Source organism: Peromyscus californicus, unplaced genomic scaffold (genome assembly GCF_007827085.1).
Source record: "Peromyscus californicus insignis strain IS unplaced genomic scaffold, ASM782708v3 Scaffold_21__1_contigs__length_65335640, whole genome shotgun sequence".
NCBI classification, from domain to species: Eukaryota; Metazoa; Chordata; class Mammalia; order Rodentia; family Cricetidae; genus Peromyscus; species Peromyscus californicus.
The window spans coordinates 3,018,284-3,037,805 of record NW_026294514.1 but is presented as its reverse complement, the minus strand read 5'-3'; the positions used below and the strand labels follow the sequence as shown (position 1 = coordinate 3,037,805).

The 19,522-nt window shown below is 44.7% G+C and overlaps 1 long non-coding RNA gene across 1 annotated transcript; it reads left to right on the top strand.

Moving 5' to 3' along the window:
• The first annotated feature begins 276 nt into the window (after window positions 1–276).
• On the top strand, window positions 277–6,805 carry LOC128117309 (uncharacterized). The gene is made up of 3 exons (XR_008220785.1): window positions 277–1,332; window positions 3,631–3,777; window positions 5,110–6,805. It is a non-coding gene; the product is annotated as an uncharacterized LOC128117309 (long non-coding RNA).
• The last annotated feature ends 12,717 nt before the right edge of the window (window positions 6,806–19,522 follow it).

Here is a 19,522-nt window from a genome sequence, read left to right as displayed (position 1 = left end):
AGAAAAGGAGGAACTGGCTTGATAGGCAGGTGACGGTTGGGACAGAAGGATGGCAGTGATGATGGAGGAAAACCATGTTCACTGAAGGTTCACACTTCCCTCCCAGTCTGTTAGTTCAGCTGTGCTGAGCAGAGTCCCACGGCCAGTACCTGCACATGGTCGGGCATGTTTGGTTCCATGACCTGCACATACCGGCATCCAGGACATGTTTGGGGTTGAACTTAGGAGTGAGCTGGAACAGGAGACAAAGGAAAGGACGGTACCTAGGCCGTCTGATGCTGAGTAGGTAGAGGTAGACTAGAAAAGAAGATGCAGGGTTCAGTTCCAGACACAGTAAGTTCCAGGCGACCCCTGGATCCAGGGATGGCATGAATGGGTCGTATGAATGGGGCACATGAGGTGGGCCTGGAGCATGTATACTGTCATATACCAACGGTATATGACTAATGGCGGACTATTTACGTGATAGTGCTCCCATAGATTAGAATTGAAGCTGAAAAGTTCCTTTTGTTGGTGACATCTATAGCTGCTGAAAGGTTGGTGCAATTCATTACATTTGTGAGGATGCTAGTGTCAACACACCCACTGTGCCATGAGCCATCCAGCCGCGGGGCACACGCAACACTCGGTGGTGATGACAATGGCTGTTACCGGCTTAGGTTTTACTGTACCACACTTATTTATTTTAGTATTCTCTTAGCATATAACTCCTACTATAAAAGGCAGCTAATGTAAAACACTGTGTCGTCTTACACCATCAGCCTTATGGTGCCCTGTTTACAAAGTCTCTCAATTACGTGGAGGCCATGTGGCCTGACTGGCCCACGCCATCTAGGGTTGTTTAAGTGTATGCCAGGGTGTTTGCTTAATGACACAATAAACCCACTGATGTCATATTAGGAAGTATCCCTGTCTCTACGTGTTACATGGCCGTATGTTCAGCTGGCAGCTATGAGCACAGGGAGAAAAGGCAACAGAGAGCTTTGGGGACACCTTCCTTCCAGAGGAAGGGAACGAAGCCAGAACTCTGACATGCATATCTGTGCAACTGACGGCAGAAAAAGGATGTGGATCTAGCGAGACAAGGGAGAGGAGTTTCCGAGAGATCACGTAACTGGAGTTTTTAGGTCACAAGCCACACCTCTGGCGGCCTCCGTAAAATTAGCCCGTCACGCGCCCCCCAATGTGACAATTAAAGGAGTAACGGTGGAAAGCAGAGAAAGGAAATGTAATCAACACAACCACGCGGAAGAGGGGCAGATCGAGGGGTCCAGCTCATCTTCAGGGTGGTTCATGAGCTGTCCGTCTAACAGAGCAAGAACTGGGGCAAAGGTAAGAGTGTGCATCACTGCAGAGTCCTGGTCCAGGTGAGGTCTGGCTGATCATTGTCTCAGCTCCGGGTCAGCGAGGTGATCTGGTAAGTCCTTATAACTGGAAGGAACAATCTGGTTCTTAGGACTTAGACAACAGGGTACACTCTCTCCCTGGTGGAAAACTGACCGTCTCAAGAGGTGGTCTGTCCTGCAAAGGCTCTGCTGTTCCTGGAATCCAACAGAAGACATCTAGGTGCCTTTTGGGAAGGGGACTGGGCATTGTAAAAGGGTGGCATTAAGACGTCTCGGTTCCCTTTACCTTTGGGCCTTAGCCTCAAAGGGACCCGAGACAGGTTAAGGACGACTGGCTTTCAGCCACTCCCTGAGTGAGTCTCAAATGCCTACGTGCACAGGAGACACCGCAGGCCGAAGGCAGAGATGCCAGGCTCCATCCTGCTTTCTGTGGGGAGTTGGTACTTTCTGGCGGAAGCAGATTGGAAGCGCCTGTTCTAATGGTAGCCAGCAGCTCCTGAGCACACAGCTTCAGGAGGGAATGTGTGAAACAGACTGCAAGGTTTCCAGGAGCGAGTCCAGAGAAGCAGCTGACAGCTGGTGGAAAGCTCCCTCAGAAATCAAATGATAAGAGGAAAATCGGAGGTGACAGAATCGAGGGCAGGTGACTTGCTTTGTTCAAATTTTAGACCCAGGGTGACAGTTTCCACTTGAGAGAACAGGTGAGGAGAGAGGGGAAAAAAATGAGACAAAAGTGAATATTCTCATAAGGGAAATGCTGGGATCTTGAATATTCTAGAAGGTGGATTTTCAGAAGACATTCTAGCTTCCAAAAAGGAAGAGGGAGAGGAAGCAGGAGGATTTAGGGAGTGCTCTGTCTGGTCCTCCTCACTGTCACTTGGTTTCAGAGGACCCTGAGCTCTCCAGTAACCCCCCCTCCCTCTCCACAGCACGCAGCCATTTGCTCAGGGGTCCCATAGGTTTCTCTGTTCTAGACACTTTTCTTGTGGTTCCCTCTTCCCTGCCTGCTCTTCTCAGCCAGGGACTGCCAATAACGGTGCGAACAGCACCAATGCTCGGCACAGCTTTCGGAACGGCCTAAAGGCCATACACAAATGAGAGAGACTCCAAAAGCTGCACTGTGAAGGAATCACTTGAACGGATCTTGAAGGAGGATCTGTCTCCCCCTCCCCTCCCCCATCTCTCTGTGTAAAAACAAAACCCTCAACACATTTTCTCTAAAATCATATCAGGCAGTATAATGGGCTTTTCCTCCCCACCCCCCTTTCTACTTAACTTCTGAGTTCAGTCAATCCTCATTTCATTTCTCCTCCATCTGTGGCTCTTTTAACAGGTAGTTTCTGAATTTGTGACTGGGGATGTTCTGCACGTTCCTAACCACAACGACGACGGGACGATGGGAAGAGTGACTCACTTTGGGCTGCTGTCAATCTCTTTCAGCTGCTATTACTCAGGGTAGAGGATCTGCCTAGTTGAATGGTTTGGATCCCTTCTGCTCTTATCTTCAGGCTCTTGTTCAGAGCAGAACTGATCTCCACTTCTCTGAGCAGGTTGGAGGTCGGGGTACTTTCAGGATTCCTGGTTCAAGAGCGCCCTCTTTTGTCAGTGTAGCAAAGAACGATTTCTTTTATTTTGAAACATATTTTATTGTTGGTTTTTCCTCTGATTTTGAGGGAACGTTTCCTCAGTCACTGCGATATTCCCAGAGGTCGTCTGATTTCCTCTCCATCCATTTCATGGGATGTCTTGCCCTTCCATGATGGCTCCTCACAGAGGACCAGCGGCAAGAACGCCTCAGCATTACCAGCTTCCTCTCCCTGGTGTGGTCTTACATCTGTCTTCCTACAGCCCCCCAGGAGCTCCCAGAGGCAGTGTGGGAGGCAACTTGCTGGGGCCTCCTGTACATTTTCCTACTTAACAGTGAGTTTGACTTTCGGGAACTCTGTCTTCTGGTTACAGGGACTCTGAGGGCTTCACAGAGTTTCATTCGATTGTCTTGTTCTTCCTTGTTTGAATGGGTATATGCTGGGGAATTCAGATTTATACCACTGTCCAGAATTTCTCCGTAATGTTGACACAGAATCTGATTTGCCCACAGAATATGCAAGAGTCTTTGACATGAATGACCTGAAGGAACTCTTTAAATCTGCATCGGTTGTACATTGAGTTGTGCTGCTGGAGGGGGGCACCCCTCAGAGGGAGGTGGTGAGCAGCATCCCGGAGATGTTGGGCCTGAATCCTCTGTGGCATCTTAACTTTCCTCTGTTGTGGTCTCCTTGCACAGCTGCTCTGCTCCGGCGTTTCACCGGGGACCCAGTCAGGAGAAGGTCAAACCATGAAGGATGGGAGGTATTTTCAACCGTCAGCTCCTTGTTGACGCTCTTTGCTGGAACCCCCAATCCAGAACATTGGTTTTCCTGACTCAAGCAAGGTTCAGAAACTATCTGTGGAGGACGGTGGGACTATAGTCTTTTCCCAAGTGTGTCACTGTCCCCCAAACGGGAGAGCTCTCAGTGAGAAACGGGAAGGGAATAAACCAGGCAAACAGCAGTTTCCCTCTACTTCCCAGTGGCAGGAACTAAGAGTCCCCGAGACACACCACTGACTTGGAGGTGACACCCACACCAATAATTACAGGCTAGCTTCCGAGGTCCTGGGAGGACCTTAACTCAAGGGGTAAGAGTATGACTGAGCAGCTACATGGAAAGGGGCCAGCGGCAAGCCAGAGTAGACCCTGACCCAACGTCGCTGGCCCTTGCCTTGGGAGAGAATCTAGTAGAATAAACATTCTTCAGAAGCAGCACATTAAGGAATTCCCTAGTTTGGAAATTTCCAAAAAAAGATACTCAGCCATCTTGCCCACATCACCACATGCCAAAGTCACGTGTACGAGTTTAGAGACTTCTGCTTTTGACTCTCACAGACACTTGTGGCTAGAGCAGCATTAACTTGGCTGTGTGACCATTGACATCCTATCATTTACTGAAACATAAACACTATTTTTGCTCTTAAATACAAACTACTTTTGTATTCTATTCTCAGGCAAAATAGTTAAGGACTTAGATACTTGGGTACTGGTGTTAACGGCACCATTTATAACATCTTGATAGAAATGACCCGTGTCTGAACATATGAAGAAATGAAAAATTTGGCAATCATATAGTTCCCAACTGAAAATGACGTGATTTTTGACTTTACACTAGCCCAGGAATGACATACAGTAGAAAACTCATTATGGATTTTGATCTCTCCCAGTTTAGAGACATGCAATGTGGTTCTCTCAGTGTCTACCTACAGGTGAACGTGGATCTTCTGGACACATTCGGGACAGGACGGGCGAAGCTACCATGTTCACTAGGCTAGGTGTTCAGTGATGAACAGTGATAGGAAAATAGAATCCAAATACACACCCGACCCCAAGTTGTTTTGGTCATGGCGTTTCATCACAGAAATAGAAACCCCAACTAGGACAAATTGGTGCCAGAATTGTGGGGTGTTGCTGTGACAGACCTGACCATGTGCTGGGGAGGATTGTGGAAGGACTTTGGAACTTTGGGCCAGAAAAGCCGCTAGATGTTGAGAGCTCAGGGAATTGTTCTGTAGGAGCTTGGGAGCTGAGAATGAAGGCTTGGACTGTGAAATTCAGAGGGAAGCAAAGATTTTATCAGGTCATTTGAGTTAAGAATCTGGTTAGCTGAGGTTGAAGAATCAGCTGTGGTTAACAAGCTGCCAGAACCACTAAAGTGGTACCTTTGCTCTGCAGGGATGATGGACGCTGGTCAGCTGGGGCTGAAGAATCTGCTGAGATTAAGAAGAGGCCAGCATCATTGAGGCCAAGTCTTCTTGGAAGCTTTTCCTCAGGGTCAGCACCCAGAAGCTGTTTCCCAGAAGTGGCCAAGGTTGTACCTCCTGTTGACAGTCAAACCTGGTAGTGTAAGAGTCTCCCAGGTGGTACTGGTTTTGAAGACATGAAGGAGTCATGGAGAGCAGCTGAGGCTTGGCCCTGTGTGGCAGGGCTGGAGTCCATGGAGAGAGCCCTGGAGAGGCTACTGGTGAAAGGGCAGCCCAGTTGCAGCAGAAGACCCAGCATTTTGTAAATGCCAGCGCCATGGCATGGCCACCAAGAACATCAGCACAGTAGACTGAAGCTATCGGGAGCCTAAAAGACAAGCTGTGTGTGCTACAGAGGGTAGAGCTGGAGAAGTGGCCACGTCCGTTGGAGGAGCTTAGTTTTGCTTTGTTCGGCCTGTGATTGTGCCCTGGTTCTTCCCTCCTGAAGTGAGAAAGTATTCAACTTATTTTTTATTTTACAAGATCTCACAGTTGAGAGACTGATTTTTTTTTTTTTTTTAGAGATTTTAGGTTTCAAAAACAGATTGAATTTTAAAGTGTTTGAATTTGTAAAGACTGTGAGACTTCATAAGTTTGAAAATGCTTTATATTGTGGTGTTGATATTAATGTGCTGTCTTGGGGATGAGCAAGAAAGGAAAGGTTGTGGCTTAGGGTGATGTTTGTATGTCAGGTTGACAAGGGGTCAATTGTACTGTTATTTTATGTCAACTCGATACAAGCTAAAGTCATCCAAGAGGAAGGAATCTCCATTAATAAAATGCCTCCATAAGATCTGGCTGTACACAAGCCTTACATTAATTTCTTAATTAATGATTGATGGGGGAGGGCCCAGACTACTGTGGATGGCATGTGGTCCTGGGTTCTATAAGAAAGCAGGCTAAGCAAGCCATGGAGAGCCAGCCAGTAAGCAGCTCCCCTCTATGGTCTCTGTATCAGCTCCTGCCTCCTGGTTCCAGCCCTGTTTGAGCTCCTTCATTGGTGAACAGTGATGTGGAAGTGTAAGAAAAATAAACCCTTTCCTCCTCCCCAAGTTGCTTTGGTCATGGTGTTTCATTACAGCGATAGGAACCCTAAGACAGGTGTATTAAATACTGTCTTGACTTATACTATTTTCCTCTTAAGATGGAAGGAGGGGATCTTATGTTACCCAGGCTCATTTCAAACATGCTATGTAATAGAAGCTGGCCTTGGACTCTTTCTTAACCCTCCTGCCCTGATAAGTGCTAGAATTATACTTGTGTTACTATGTCTGGCTTGACTTACAGTATTTTCAGTACATCATGGTTTTATCGGGAACTTACTCCACTGTAAGCGGAGGACCATCCACATACATGCAATAGACTCTTATTTAGTCATAAGGGGAAGTTCTGATATATGCTACACCATGAGTGAACCTTAAGTGAGGTAAGCTAGACACAAAAAGACAAATATTGCATGACTTCACTTACATGAAATATCTAGAGTAGGTCAATCCAGAGGGACATACAGTAAGTTACAGGTTACCAGGGACCATGGCCCATGAAGCTAATCCCTGGAAACCCACATGGGAGCAAGGGGGTACTAAGAAAGTCAGACCCAAGCAAAATGAAGCTGGGATCCCCTGAGCTGGGCGCTTGGATGAAGACTCACCAGCAGCCAGATGCGCGTGGATGGAGACTCACCAGCAGCCAGATACTTAATGAGTCTGTTATATACAGCATTAATGAAGAGACAGATTAGCCAGTATCAGCAGGGGGAGCAGTCCCAGGGGTGTGTGATCAAGCAGTCATCTAGGACAAGAGGTCAGTACTTTTTGCATGTACTGTTTTTAGCAAAAAGGTTGACTGTTTATCAGTATCCACACTCAGACTAGGTGAAGACTGTCGTTCCCTTGAGTCTGAGGTACTGGTGTCCTTGACATGGCCACATTATGTCAACAAAATACATTCCCTCAGGACTTCACCTGCTCTCCACAGCCAGGGACTGGAGGAGAACAACTGGGGGGGGGGGGGTTACTGCTTTATGGCTTCAGAGTTTCTATTAGATAATAAACTTGGGGACCAGATCACAACTGTTGTCTGCCCAACAATGTGAATGTAATTGATGTCTCTGAATGGTAAACTTAAAAATGGTTATAAATGGAAAGTTTTAAGTTACATGTGCTTTTATACAATAAAAAGGAAACCAAGGGGCTGGAGAGATGGCTCAGAGGTTAAGAGCACTGCTTGCTCTTCCAAAGGTCCTGAGTTCAATTCCCAGCAACCACATGGTGGCTCACAACCATCTGTAATGAGATCTGGTGCCCTCTTCTGGCCTGCAGGGATATGGGCAGATGGAAAACTGTATACATAATAAATAAATAAATCTTTAAAAAAAAAAAAAAAAAAAAAAAAAAAAAAAAAAAAAAAAAAATAAAAAGGAAACCAAAAGCTAGGCATATTAAATTCTATCACTCAGGAGGCTGAGGCAGAAGGGTCACAACAGCCTGGGTGATCGAGTATGGCCCTCTCCAAAACAACAACAACGACAATAACAATAAAGCAAAATCAAAGACAAAAACACTGATAAAGGGGGAAACTTTGGAGGCAGATGGTCATATTTTATAAGAAGCTATTGGCTGAGCCATCACACACACACACACACACACACACACACACACACACACACACACACACACACACAGATCCACATTCATATATAAGTACAATCCAGGTACCTAAACAAAGACACACCAAGAGTTACATGCCTCTTGTTAATACAGTCATATAATTGATACGTAGATATATGAATTATGCTAGAATCAGGATCAACCACTCAGAGGCTATAGCATGTAACAATATAGTTTTATAGGTTAGCCAAAAAGAAACCTGTTCATCTATAGAAAAGCATGTTCTAAAAATTAAAAGGAAGCGAAGGCCTTAACCCTTGTGAGACATCCCCTAGGTAGCTGTTTTAAACACAGCAACGGTGTTCAAAGGCGTGTAAATGACCCACTGACAGGTGTGTGGGAGACTCAGGTAGAGATCAGTGTTGGTGAGTGTGTTGGAGGCTGAGCGTTGTGTGGAAGGGCAGACGTGGGAAGGCAAATGAAAGGGTGAATGACATGAGCAGATGCTCGAGGACGCATTTCATTACAGCTTCTTTATCCGCTCCAAACCATTTCACCCTTCCCTTCGTGGCTGTCAGACATGAATGTGTACACCGTCCTTCACAGCTGTGCTGGCCCCGCCCACTGTCCCGGGTGGTTCTCAGATGAGGGTGAGCTTCTCTTTTTAAATACTTTCTTCTGGGTACTGTGAACATCCCTTGTGTGTGTCCTGCCTTCAGCTGTGAGAAAGCACCAGGCTGGCTGGCAGCCGTCCCAGGGCTGTGACTGGAATGGAAATCTTAGAATAGCTCAAGGTCCTTTACCAAGGTTAGAGTGGCGGACAGGACAGGCTGGGAATGAGTCAGGGGCAGACTGCTCATGCTCAGAGAGGCCACTCCAAGGAAGTAAACAGAGCAATCGTGCTGAGGTACGAACCCAAGGCCACCTTAGAAGACTCTCAGCACTGACCCTGGTGGCCTTTGTGATGACAGAGGCTGTACCTGAGCAATGTGGTGGCTTACCAGAATACCCAGCTAGCAGCTGCCAGGAAATCATGAGGGAGGCACGTGGCCTTGCTATGTATGATCCAGTCCCACTCTCTCTCCTCCACCTATAACCTCTGGGTGCTCACTTGATTTCCCTCAGGACTGACCTTCCCCACCCCTGATTAAAATCCCAACTGATTATGAGGGTTGATGTCACATCTTCTGTTGGGAAAGACAGCTCTCAGTTTTCTTAGTGGACAATATTAGGGTGAACTATAGATGCCTGTCAGCCTTTCCCATTTCCAGCCTGCTTCTGAAAAACCAAGAGCAGTCAAGGCAAGTATGGGTGCAATAATGCAGTGACACCCAAGTATATGCTGTGTTTCTCTCAACTTCATAATTTTTCTGAAAAGTATGCAAAAGTTTCACTAGAAAACCAAGATTGGCTTTGGATTTTGACTATAAGCAATGTCTTTGAAAGACTACATGACTTTTAATTAACTTATAGGCAGGAATAACTAAACTCAACAGAGACTAATACATTTGGGGAAATGTTTATAGATGCACTGATGACATAGATATATGACTTTTCCAAGTGACCTTTGTAGTTCCTGAGATCACTACTATTACTGAAAGTGACTGACAGATTCCCCATCTTTCAACTGTTATAAATCTATTGCAGGTTATCCAACCTGTAACACGATGGTTCTTAGAGCAAACTGTCATATTCTTCACTGAACTTTGAGTTCAACCACGGTAGAAAAAGTATTCTGTCTTTGAAAATAATTTAGCTTCTATAAGCATCATGCATGGATGACTCCAAGAAGAATAGTGAACTTAAAATCTGACAGCTCTCCTGCCAACGTGCTGACTTTTTCTGGAGGAAATTAACTAAAAGAAAAGCAAGATGCTCATGCCCCCTTCCAGGTATAGTATAGATTTAAGGAAATAATCTTGACTTGGAGCATCTAACAAAGGATTCTGAGAGACTTTACGTGAGATCTGCATATAACCCTCATGTCTACACAAAAAATATTATTGAAATAATGATTTTTGTTTTGGTCCCAGAGGAAAGAGAGATGGCCGTCAACAGAGTGAGGGAGGCGAGGAATGAACTGTGGCCTTTCCAAATGCTGTGAACTTGGAGCAGAGGCAGGAGCCTACCCAGGAACACGGTATTCACTCAGTGCCAGCACATGCAGCACTCCGTCAGAGGTTCAGGCAATGGCCAGGAAGACAGTTTATTGCTTTTTATCCAAGCATGTATGAGTAATCAAGTAGTATTTCTGTTTTTTTAGCTTTTTTTTCCTTTGATGTATCTAAGGCTTAAAACTCAGTATTTTTTACAGACATGCAACAGAGAAAAATATTCAGCTAGATTTAGAATGCCTAGAAAAAATTGGACATAAAATAATGCAAATATATTTTATATTTACACGTAAACAATCATGTATAATTCGTTTTTGAAAGATCCAAAGGAGAGCCTGATGTGGTATAATTCCAACATTTTGGAAGTGGAGGCAAGGAGGTCAGGAGTTCAAGGTCACCTTGACTATGTAGTGAGTTTGAGGTCTGCCTGGGCTGTGTGAGATCCTGTCTCAAGAAAATCCGAATAAGCAAAAAAAGAGAAAAGGGCATACTGTTGACATAGAGCTTGTAGGAAATGCCATTCAATATTACTAAATAGACATCATTGTCCATGGCTGCATGATATGTTGCTAGATGTAGCATCATTACTGTGTCTCCAAATGATGGATATTTATGTCCTGAAAGTGCTCATCATTATAAACAGTAATAGAGCAAATACACTTGTACACACATCTGTATCTACCTGTTGTTTATTTCCCTGTGATAAAATTCTACAATTAGAATTGTTTATTATACTTCTTTCAAGGATTTTGTTGATGTTGTTTGGCTTTATTTGTTTGTTTACTTGAGACAGGGTCTCGTGTAGCCCAGGTTGCTCTTGAATTCCCTGTGTACCTGAGGCTGACCTTAAACTTCTGACCCCGCAGCCTCCACTTCTGAACTGATAGGATTCCAGTCATAATCCATCATATCTGGCTCTTTTAAAGTTTCTGTTATGGGCTGGAGAGATGGCTCAGAGATTAAGAGTATTGACTGGTCTACCAGAGGTCCTGAATTCAATTCCCAGCAACCACATGGTGGCTCACAGCCATCTATAATGATATCTGGTGCCCTCTTCTGGCCTACAGGCATATATGCAGGCAGAACACTATATACATAATAAATAAATTAAAAAAAAACTATAAAGTTTCTGTTACATCTCGGTAAGTTTTAGTGATTTTTTTTTTTTTTTTTTTGGTTTTTCAAGACAGGGTTTCTCTGTGTAGCTTTGCGCCTTTCCTGGAACTCACTTGGTAGCCCAGGCTGGCCTCGAACTCACAGAGATCCGCCTGCCTCTGCCTCCCGAGTGCTGGGATTAAAGGCGTGCGCCACCACCACCGCCGGGCGTGATTTTTTTTAAAGTGATGTTTTATCAGTTTATATTCCAACCAGTTGAGTAGTGTTGATACAGGCAAGCACAGAGAACAGTATAGAAACCTCAGACTTGCCTTGGTCTGTGCACACACTCCTTCTTGAACAATGTACCTAGCAACCTTTTGACAACCTAGGGTTCCCACTTGCCTTCAGGTTGAACACATACCTGCTTTGAGCAATGCACACGGTTTCTCCGCTTAGCAAACTTTGAGCAATGCTCCGTTTCTATTCAAACATGTCTTGGGGCACACACTGAAGGCAAGAGAGACAGGCCAGTGCGACCTAGATTGGTTTTGAATACATGTCCAAAGAGGCAGACTATGTTATCCCAGTGAACTGGTAGGGAAAATACCCTGTTTCATATCTTATGCCTAACTGGGCATGCATACGGTAATAATCAGGAGCATCGTGGGAAAGGATGTGTGCAGTGAGCAAAAGTTTAGTTGATACAAGTCTGTCAATCAAAGTAGAGAACTACCCACACTGTGCCCCTTAGGAACAAAACTCCTCCTTCTTCTGGTCCCCGTAAACAAGAACCAGGGCCTTGGGCACCCTCATTCAAGTGGTCTGTGGTAATTCTTGACAGCATATTTCTTTCTGATCTGTGCTGTTGGAATACTTTTGAGTAAAGTTTCCTTGCTACATTGTAAATCTACATGGACTTTTACTTCAATAAGACCAAGAGCCTGGACACACCTAGCCCAGCTCCCAACACTGGTAAAATTATCATACAGATTTCTGTATTGCTGTTTTAAGAAACTGATTTAAAAATTAAAATTAACTTTTAGAGAAACAACGTATGCTGTGGGATGTCTTTCTGTAGGCTGTGAATATATGTTGTCCCCATTGGTTAATAAATAAGCTGCTTTGGCCTATGGCAAGGCAGCTTAGAAGCAGGTGGGAAATCCAAGGAGAGAGACAGGAAAGAGAAAGATGGAATCTAGGGAGACACCAGCCTACCACCCAAGGAGCAACATGCCAGCAGACCAGTAAAGCCACAGAACATGTGGCAAAAAGAATGGGTTAATTTAAGATATAAGAGCTAGCTAGCAAGAGGCCTGCCATAGGCCATACAGTTTGTAAATAATATTAAGCCTCCGAGTGATTATTTTATAAGCGGCTGTGGGATCGTGGGGCTGGGCGGGCCAGAGAAAACTTTCGACTACAAACATTCAAATCCAGATGGGAGAAGAGGAACAGTGCAGCAGAAACTGCATTTCCCCCAAGCCCAAGAACTCTATCAGATTTGCTCTCCCCCATGCACCTTCCCCTAACCCCCCGTCCCATTGTGAGGCACGTGGTGACAGAGAGTGCTGCTGGACTGTCACGGTCCCTTCCAGCACACACGCTGCTTTCCTGCCCTCCTCCTAGGTTGGGGTAAACAAACTCTGACTCCAGCCCCTGTCTTCCTATGTCTGGACACGGCCTGGAGAATGACTGTGTCAGGATGGTGGCCGGCAGGTTTCTGAACACTTCAAGTAAACCAACAACAAGTACAGAGTGTTCACTGTGCCAATAGGGATTCTGCTATCGAAACCACTGCAATTGTAGAAATACGAGGCAATTCAGACAAGCAAAAGAAATAAACCCCGTCAGCTTCTAGAAGCCAGAGGCAGCTGATTTGACAGAAACTAGCACACACTGCCAAGTCTTAAGCATGCTGTTTATGCAGAGCAACCCGTATTGGAACCGGTAGTGAAAAGAAGTGAAGGTTTGTTGTTATTTCTCCTCTTTCATAGTAATTTTTCTCTCTGAAAACACGCTGTGGAAAATAAGCTACAACCTGTATTTATGTGTAAGGCATAGTTCCCCAAATACAGTCACACACACAAATACTCATGCGGAAGGAGCAGAAAATCGATATAATCAAGAAATCTGGACCATTTTGATTTTATTTTGGGTGGTATTAAGTCTTAGGTCAAGAGCCCAAAAGATGGCTCAGTTTGCTGCCAAGCCTGATGATCCGAGTTTGATCCCTGAGACACGTGGGGAAGGAGGGAACTGACTCGTGACAGTTTGGAAATTGTTCTCTCACCTCCATGAGTGTGCACACGCACATGGACACACATACAGGGCAAATGAATAAATAATAACTTCATAAATGAATTTAACAAAATAGTTACATATAGTTTGGTGTGAGCAATGCACACGTGGTTGAGGGGGAGGTGGTGGGGCTAGCCTCTTCTTTGGTTTCCCTTTTTTGTCAGCTCTCTGAAGTTAGGAAGACCATGTGACTGCCTGACCAATGACCACTGAGCAGAAGCAGCCCTGTGATGTTCCAGGGGCAGGGAACCAGTGCAGCCACAAAACACTAGAGCCTCTGCCCTGGTCCTTGGGCGAGACTCCACTCTCTGGGCGTGATGAATATGTGGTATGGGCAAGGAATAAACCTTTCTAGTAAAGACATTTGGATTTCAGAATTATTGGACAATGGCACCACGAGCCCAGCCTGCTGTGAGCACAAGGCTCACACATCATCTGTATGTTGTCGTCTTCAACACCAAGATCTCTATAGCTGAGCTTCAAGAGAGAAGGCTCACAGCTCACTTATCATCTATGAACTGGCTAATAGGTATCTGATATCCTAGAAACGGTGGTAAATGTAAGGTTAAAGAAAGTCAAGGCTTCAGTGCAGAGTGTCTTTATGCGTACGGGGGCGATCTTCTGCCCAAGATGCTTGGCTTTTTCTGAGCTCAAATAGCCTAGGACATAGTTCTTACTGTGCTTATACTATGTGAGAACTATTAGCAGGGCCCACATGCACATAGTGGTTGGAACAAAAACCAATGAGTCTTCTGACCTGCTGGTCCGGGACTTTGTCTCTCATATTCTCCAAGGACAGTCCTGCGTATCAGTGGGTAGTTGGTTGGTATTGGGGGAACAAATTCCAGCCCAGAGGGTTGCTCCTTTACTGTCCTGGTATGACTTGGCTGTTAGTGTCTTTCAAAGGTTCATAGGTAAATGTTGGGTGCTTAGGGTGGCAGGTTGCTGTAAGGAGAGGTGTTCTGGACCTTTTAGAAGTACAGTCTCGTAGAAGGCCATTGGAGGTGTGCTCTCTGGGGATATTTGCAGGGCTCTAGTCAGCCTCCCCACCCTGCCTTGGGCTGTAGATGGGAGTATTTGTTCCTTTATGCCCATGTAGCACCATCCACAGTCACCAGCAGTGACCAAACCCTGCTTCTCCTATTTGGGACTCTGAGCCTCCAAAATGAAACTAACTAAATCCCTTTACTATGTCAGTAGCCCATGTTAGCAGCAAACTGACTCATAGTATTTAATATTTTAAAATGAATTTTCTTTAAATCAGTGAATAATGCCTTCCCATACTAACTAAATTTTTGAGAATCAGCATATACCACTTTTGTAATTTGAAAATTCTGTTTGAAAAAGTAGCTATTGGTAGGTGGAAGGTCAGCAAATGCCTGTACGAGTGCACCAAGTACTGTGTCTGTCAGGATTCTTCACTTTAATCCAAAGGCTGAGCTCCTTGAGACCGGAAGCAAGGCTCTAAGTCCAGAATCAAGCACAGCAGAGAGGCACAGCCGAGGGGCTCAACGGCGAATGTTTCTAGGCTGCCCGAAGGTTTAGCAGGTAAAGGTGCATGCTGCTCAGACTTAGACCCTGGAATCACCTGACTCCCACAGGTTGACCTTTGACCTACACACCAGTGCTGGGACACACACACACCACACCCCCTGTAAATCAGTAAATGTCATAAAGACATTTTGATGAATTTTGTACATTGAAAGGTATTACCTGGGCGTATTTATCTATCATGCCTGTCATTTGAGATTACTAGTGTTTGAAAGAGTCAACTGATGTTCTATGTGGCTTTGTGACAGCCCCCTCTCTCTCTTTCTGTAGGTGGCACCTGTGTAGGTATGCATGTGTCTGGGTATACTCACCTGTGTACACACACGCAGAGGCCAGAGATTGACATCCCGTGTCCTCTTCCATTGACCTCCACTTTTAAAATTTTTGTTTGTTTTTTGAGAAGTGGTCTCTCACTGAACTGGGAGATTGCTATTTATGCTAGACTGGCTGGCCAGGGACCCCCTGGGGTTTGACTATGCCCACCCTGGCCCCCAACACCGATGCATCTGCTTTCTTATGGGCATTCGAGACCCAAACTCAGGTCTCCCTGTATCACAGACAGCCATTTATCCATGGAACCATCTCCCCAGTTCTTGTGGACTCTCAAATTGCCCGTACACTCAAACTTGCCAGGATCAGGAGTACAATTGTGGAGTGGCCAAAACAGTGAGAATCTGGGAGTTTTTAAAACAGAATTTCTATGTATTGACTCTCCACATCAGTCTCCCAGACAAGCAGCTGTTGGCCAGTTCCTTTATGGTGTTTAATCGTTCATTGCTGTCTGCAGGTAGGTGTTTGGAAAGCATCAGGCCACAGCTGTGGATAAAAGTCCTTTTCGTCCTCTCATCCGCCCTGGCTCTTTTTGCCTTCACAAGTTATTTGCTGTCATATCTTGGTTTATGAATAGTTGAAGGTCATTTTTTAGGGGAAGAAATACAGCCAATTTATCTGAATCTTCCCATGTTTAGAAGGTTTTGACTACCAGAAATAAAAGATAAGAGTTTCATATGTAGCGATTACCAAATTTCAAGCACATGGTAAATGAAAATGGACTAGTATTCTGAAGGGAAGGGTAATTTAAGTTCTTTGTGGGAAGCGACCGGCATTTTAAACATTCTTGTGTGTGGCCATTGTTTGTCTAAACACTGTTTTAAAGGGTTTTATGAAGCACTGTGCCTTTAAATTGATTTTACTATTACAGTAATTTACTGGCTGCAGATCTGCACCACTTGTCTCTGGCTGTCTCTTTCTGACACCCACAGATGTGTCCACCAACGCATCTACCCACGCAGGCCTACACTCTGACTCATATTCAGAACCATTGTCAAAAAAAGAAAATAAACAATTCCACTCTGTCTAACTGTCTTCCTTTCAAATACGTGCTGAACTGTTTGATCTGTTTCCATCCATTTGTGAAGCACCGAGCTTTGTCTGTTGTCCCTAGTAGACCAGAACAGGCATGTATGTTTGTTTCCATACGAATTTTCCAAAAAACTGATACATGTTGAAGCGCATGGAGATTGCAGAAACTAGGGCATATTAACTATAAATAAACCCCTGGCCACCCAAATCCTGGCCTTTGCTTCTTCTAATGTAACTATTATCCTAAAACCGTCAGTATGTCCAGAGCTATCCTGTCTGCCTGGAGAATGAGAGTGATACCAGTTCAAGGTCACACGCGCCTGCCTGGTCCAGCACTGAGCAGTTTCCCAGGGGAGAGAAGAAATGATTCAGCTCATTAAAGGACGGTATGGCACCATTTCTTCTTTCTGGGTCTGGGCCATCTCACTCAGGGTGGTTGTTTCTAGCCTCCTCCCTTTACCTGCAATTTTCACTGTTTTTGTTTGTTTTTAAGAGCTGAATAATATTCTGTAGTGTGAATGCACCACATTTCCATTATCTACTCATTAGATGATGGACATCTAGGCTATTTACAATTTCTGGTTTCAAGTAAGGTTTTAAAAACTACAAAAGTACCAGGTGGTGGTGGCGCACACCTTTGATCCCAGCACCCAGGAGGCAGAGCCAGGCAGATCTCTGTGAGTTGGAGGCCAGCCTGGTCTACAGAGTGAATTCCAGGACATCTATGGCTGTTACACAGAGAAACACTGTCTACGAGAAAAAAATAAAATAAAACAAAACCCACAACAACTACAAAAGTAACAACATCAGTTATTTAAAAGCCACCTTTTACAGAAGGCAGAACAGAAGAAATCCAAGTTCCTGTTCACCCACCTATCTTCCTCAGCCATAGCCCATGGAAGTTCTTTCCTTTTCTGTGGTTAATACTTTTGTACTTAGTAAAGGAAACTCCAGAAATTTGGGAGATGATGCTATCCAGAGAAGCTATGTTCTCAGGCTCTTCACCAAAGGAGGCAAATGTATGTCTACAGCCAGGGTTCCTGTGGGATAGACATCCAAGATGCGTGGGCTGCAGAAATGGGTACTACTGGCCTCAAAGTGGGAGCCCCACAGAGCTTGCTACCTTTTCTCCACACGGACTTAAGTGTGGAGGCCCACAGAGGTTTCCTAGTGAGATCTGAACTTGCTTTACCCAGCAGAGCTACATTAGAGGATGGCTTGACCATGTGCATGGTTATTAGGTGATTGGAAGGGTCTACACTTGGCTGAGTTAGGGGGAGGTCTTTGCTCCACCCCTTGGCATTCCTATAAATAGCCCTTTAGAAGAGACAGAAGGGGCTGGTGGATAAGGATACAGGCCCTCGTGAGGCTATCCTGTGTTTCTGTTTCTCTCCCCTCTATCTTTCTATCTAAATCTCTTATCCCTCTCTCCTCAAGAGTACCCTGGGGTAAAATGTGGGAGCTGGTCACCCAGTTGGCCACCCACACTTAAGACTCAGTTGGTGTCTTGAATAGGAGACAAATCTCTGAATGAGGATGTTTCTTCCTCATAGAAGTCTGTGTGGCCCATTGCCTTTTTAAAAAAGATACCAACAAATTTAAGCTCTTTAGAAAGAGCCACAGAAAAGGGGCAGCAGCTAGGTTTAGTGGGAGGGCTGGCCCCTTTGCCCATTACCTCCCAAGCCCTTGCTGACTCTTCAAGAAGGGAGTCAGATGGAAACATACGAGCCTTCCAACACCAGCATGGCTACCTTCTATAACAGGAGCTGCAAACCTGTCCAGTCAAGGGCTCTAGGGTATTAAACAAAAGCCTGATTTATCTAAACTGGAACTGCTGTCTACCCAAAACATCTATCCAAATTGAAGCAGCCCCCCCCCCCCCACTGAGGAAGAAACAGTCGTTTTTAAATAATAGGTAACACAGTGGTGCAGAATTCAAGTGTAGGCTTATATACCTGAGATAAACATTTGCTCAGCAAGAAACACATTTCTACTTTTAATCACTCTTCTGTTCTCTGTGCAGATTGCAACTGAAAGAAACATCTATAGGAAACAAGATTTTCACAAGAAGCATATACATTTTCCGTGCATTCAGAATAGAGATGGGCTGAGGTCATCAAAACAGAGCAGTATCTCAAAACAACAAGTACAGGGAGTCAGGGTCATGCTACCAAATATAGCAACCCTATTTCTGACAGGCTCAGAGCAAGGTCAGCTCCAGAGCCAGCAAGCCAATTTTACCAAAATGGCATCCTCAGGGATGAGAGGTGGTGGTGCTCCAGCCTCTTCCCAAGAGTGTCACGGCGCTTCTAAAAGCATGTTTATAAATATTCGCTTTTGCCATTTTAGGGGAGCTTTCCATACAAGCACTTGGCTTCTGATGAGTCATTCCTAATCTAGTTCTCACCCAGAAACTCCCCGCTTGGCTTCCGGTGACTACGGGGCCAGATAACTCAGGGACGTGTTTACATTGATAACTGACTCCAGTGAAGACAGAAAACATGCTGGAGGAAGAAAGATGTGCAAACAGAAGGCCACCTTTGCTTCTTTGAGAGAGTTTGACAGCGACGCATCCATACCCCAACTGCTATTTAAGATACTGTTTTGGATTGCTTTGGCAACTAGACAATTGTACTAATATCTATGTATATATATATAATTTATATATAATTTGTATAATTACTCTGTGCATTTTCTAGCTAAGAACACCCCAGAATTCAAGTTACTAAATATGAACTTTTACTACTACTGTTATATTTGTTATGGGATCTGAAAACCATCAATTGAAGGACAACTGTAGAATTAATTATTGTCTCCTTCTTCTATACCGAGATTGAAGAAAATGAGTGCTTTTTACTACGACAGTGATTAAAGCTATTCCTAACCCAGAGCTACAGAGCTTCTTTCTGGAATAGGTAAAAACAGTAATAAAGTGTGTGAACTAGCAACGTATCTCTCTGTCTTTCCATTCCTCAAAGGCAAGACACGGGAAGTGAGGGGGTCCCTATGTGTATTGAGATGAAGTCAACATCAAAAAGAAAAGGCTTTGGAGAAAAGTGCGAATTACCATGTTCTTCCTAAGGAAATGAGGAGCCTGCAAAGCACACAGCAGGAGGAATGTAGTGTTTATTTCTCTGTAGATTCGAGTAAGGATTGCAATCACCAAGTCCTTATGTCTTAAACTGACCTCTACAGCCCCAGCCATGTTTTGCTTAATGTTACATATTAAACACTTGGAAATGACTTTTATTCCTTCTTACTTCCAGAGAACTCTCTTCTCATTCTTCTTGATATATATAACCCTCCAGGTATA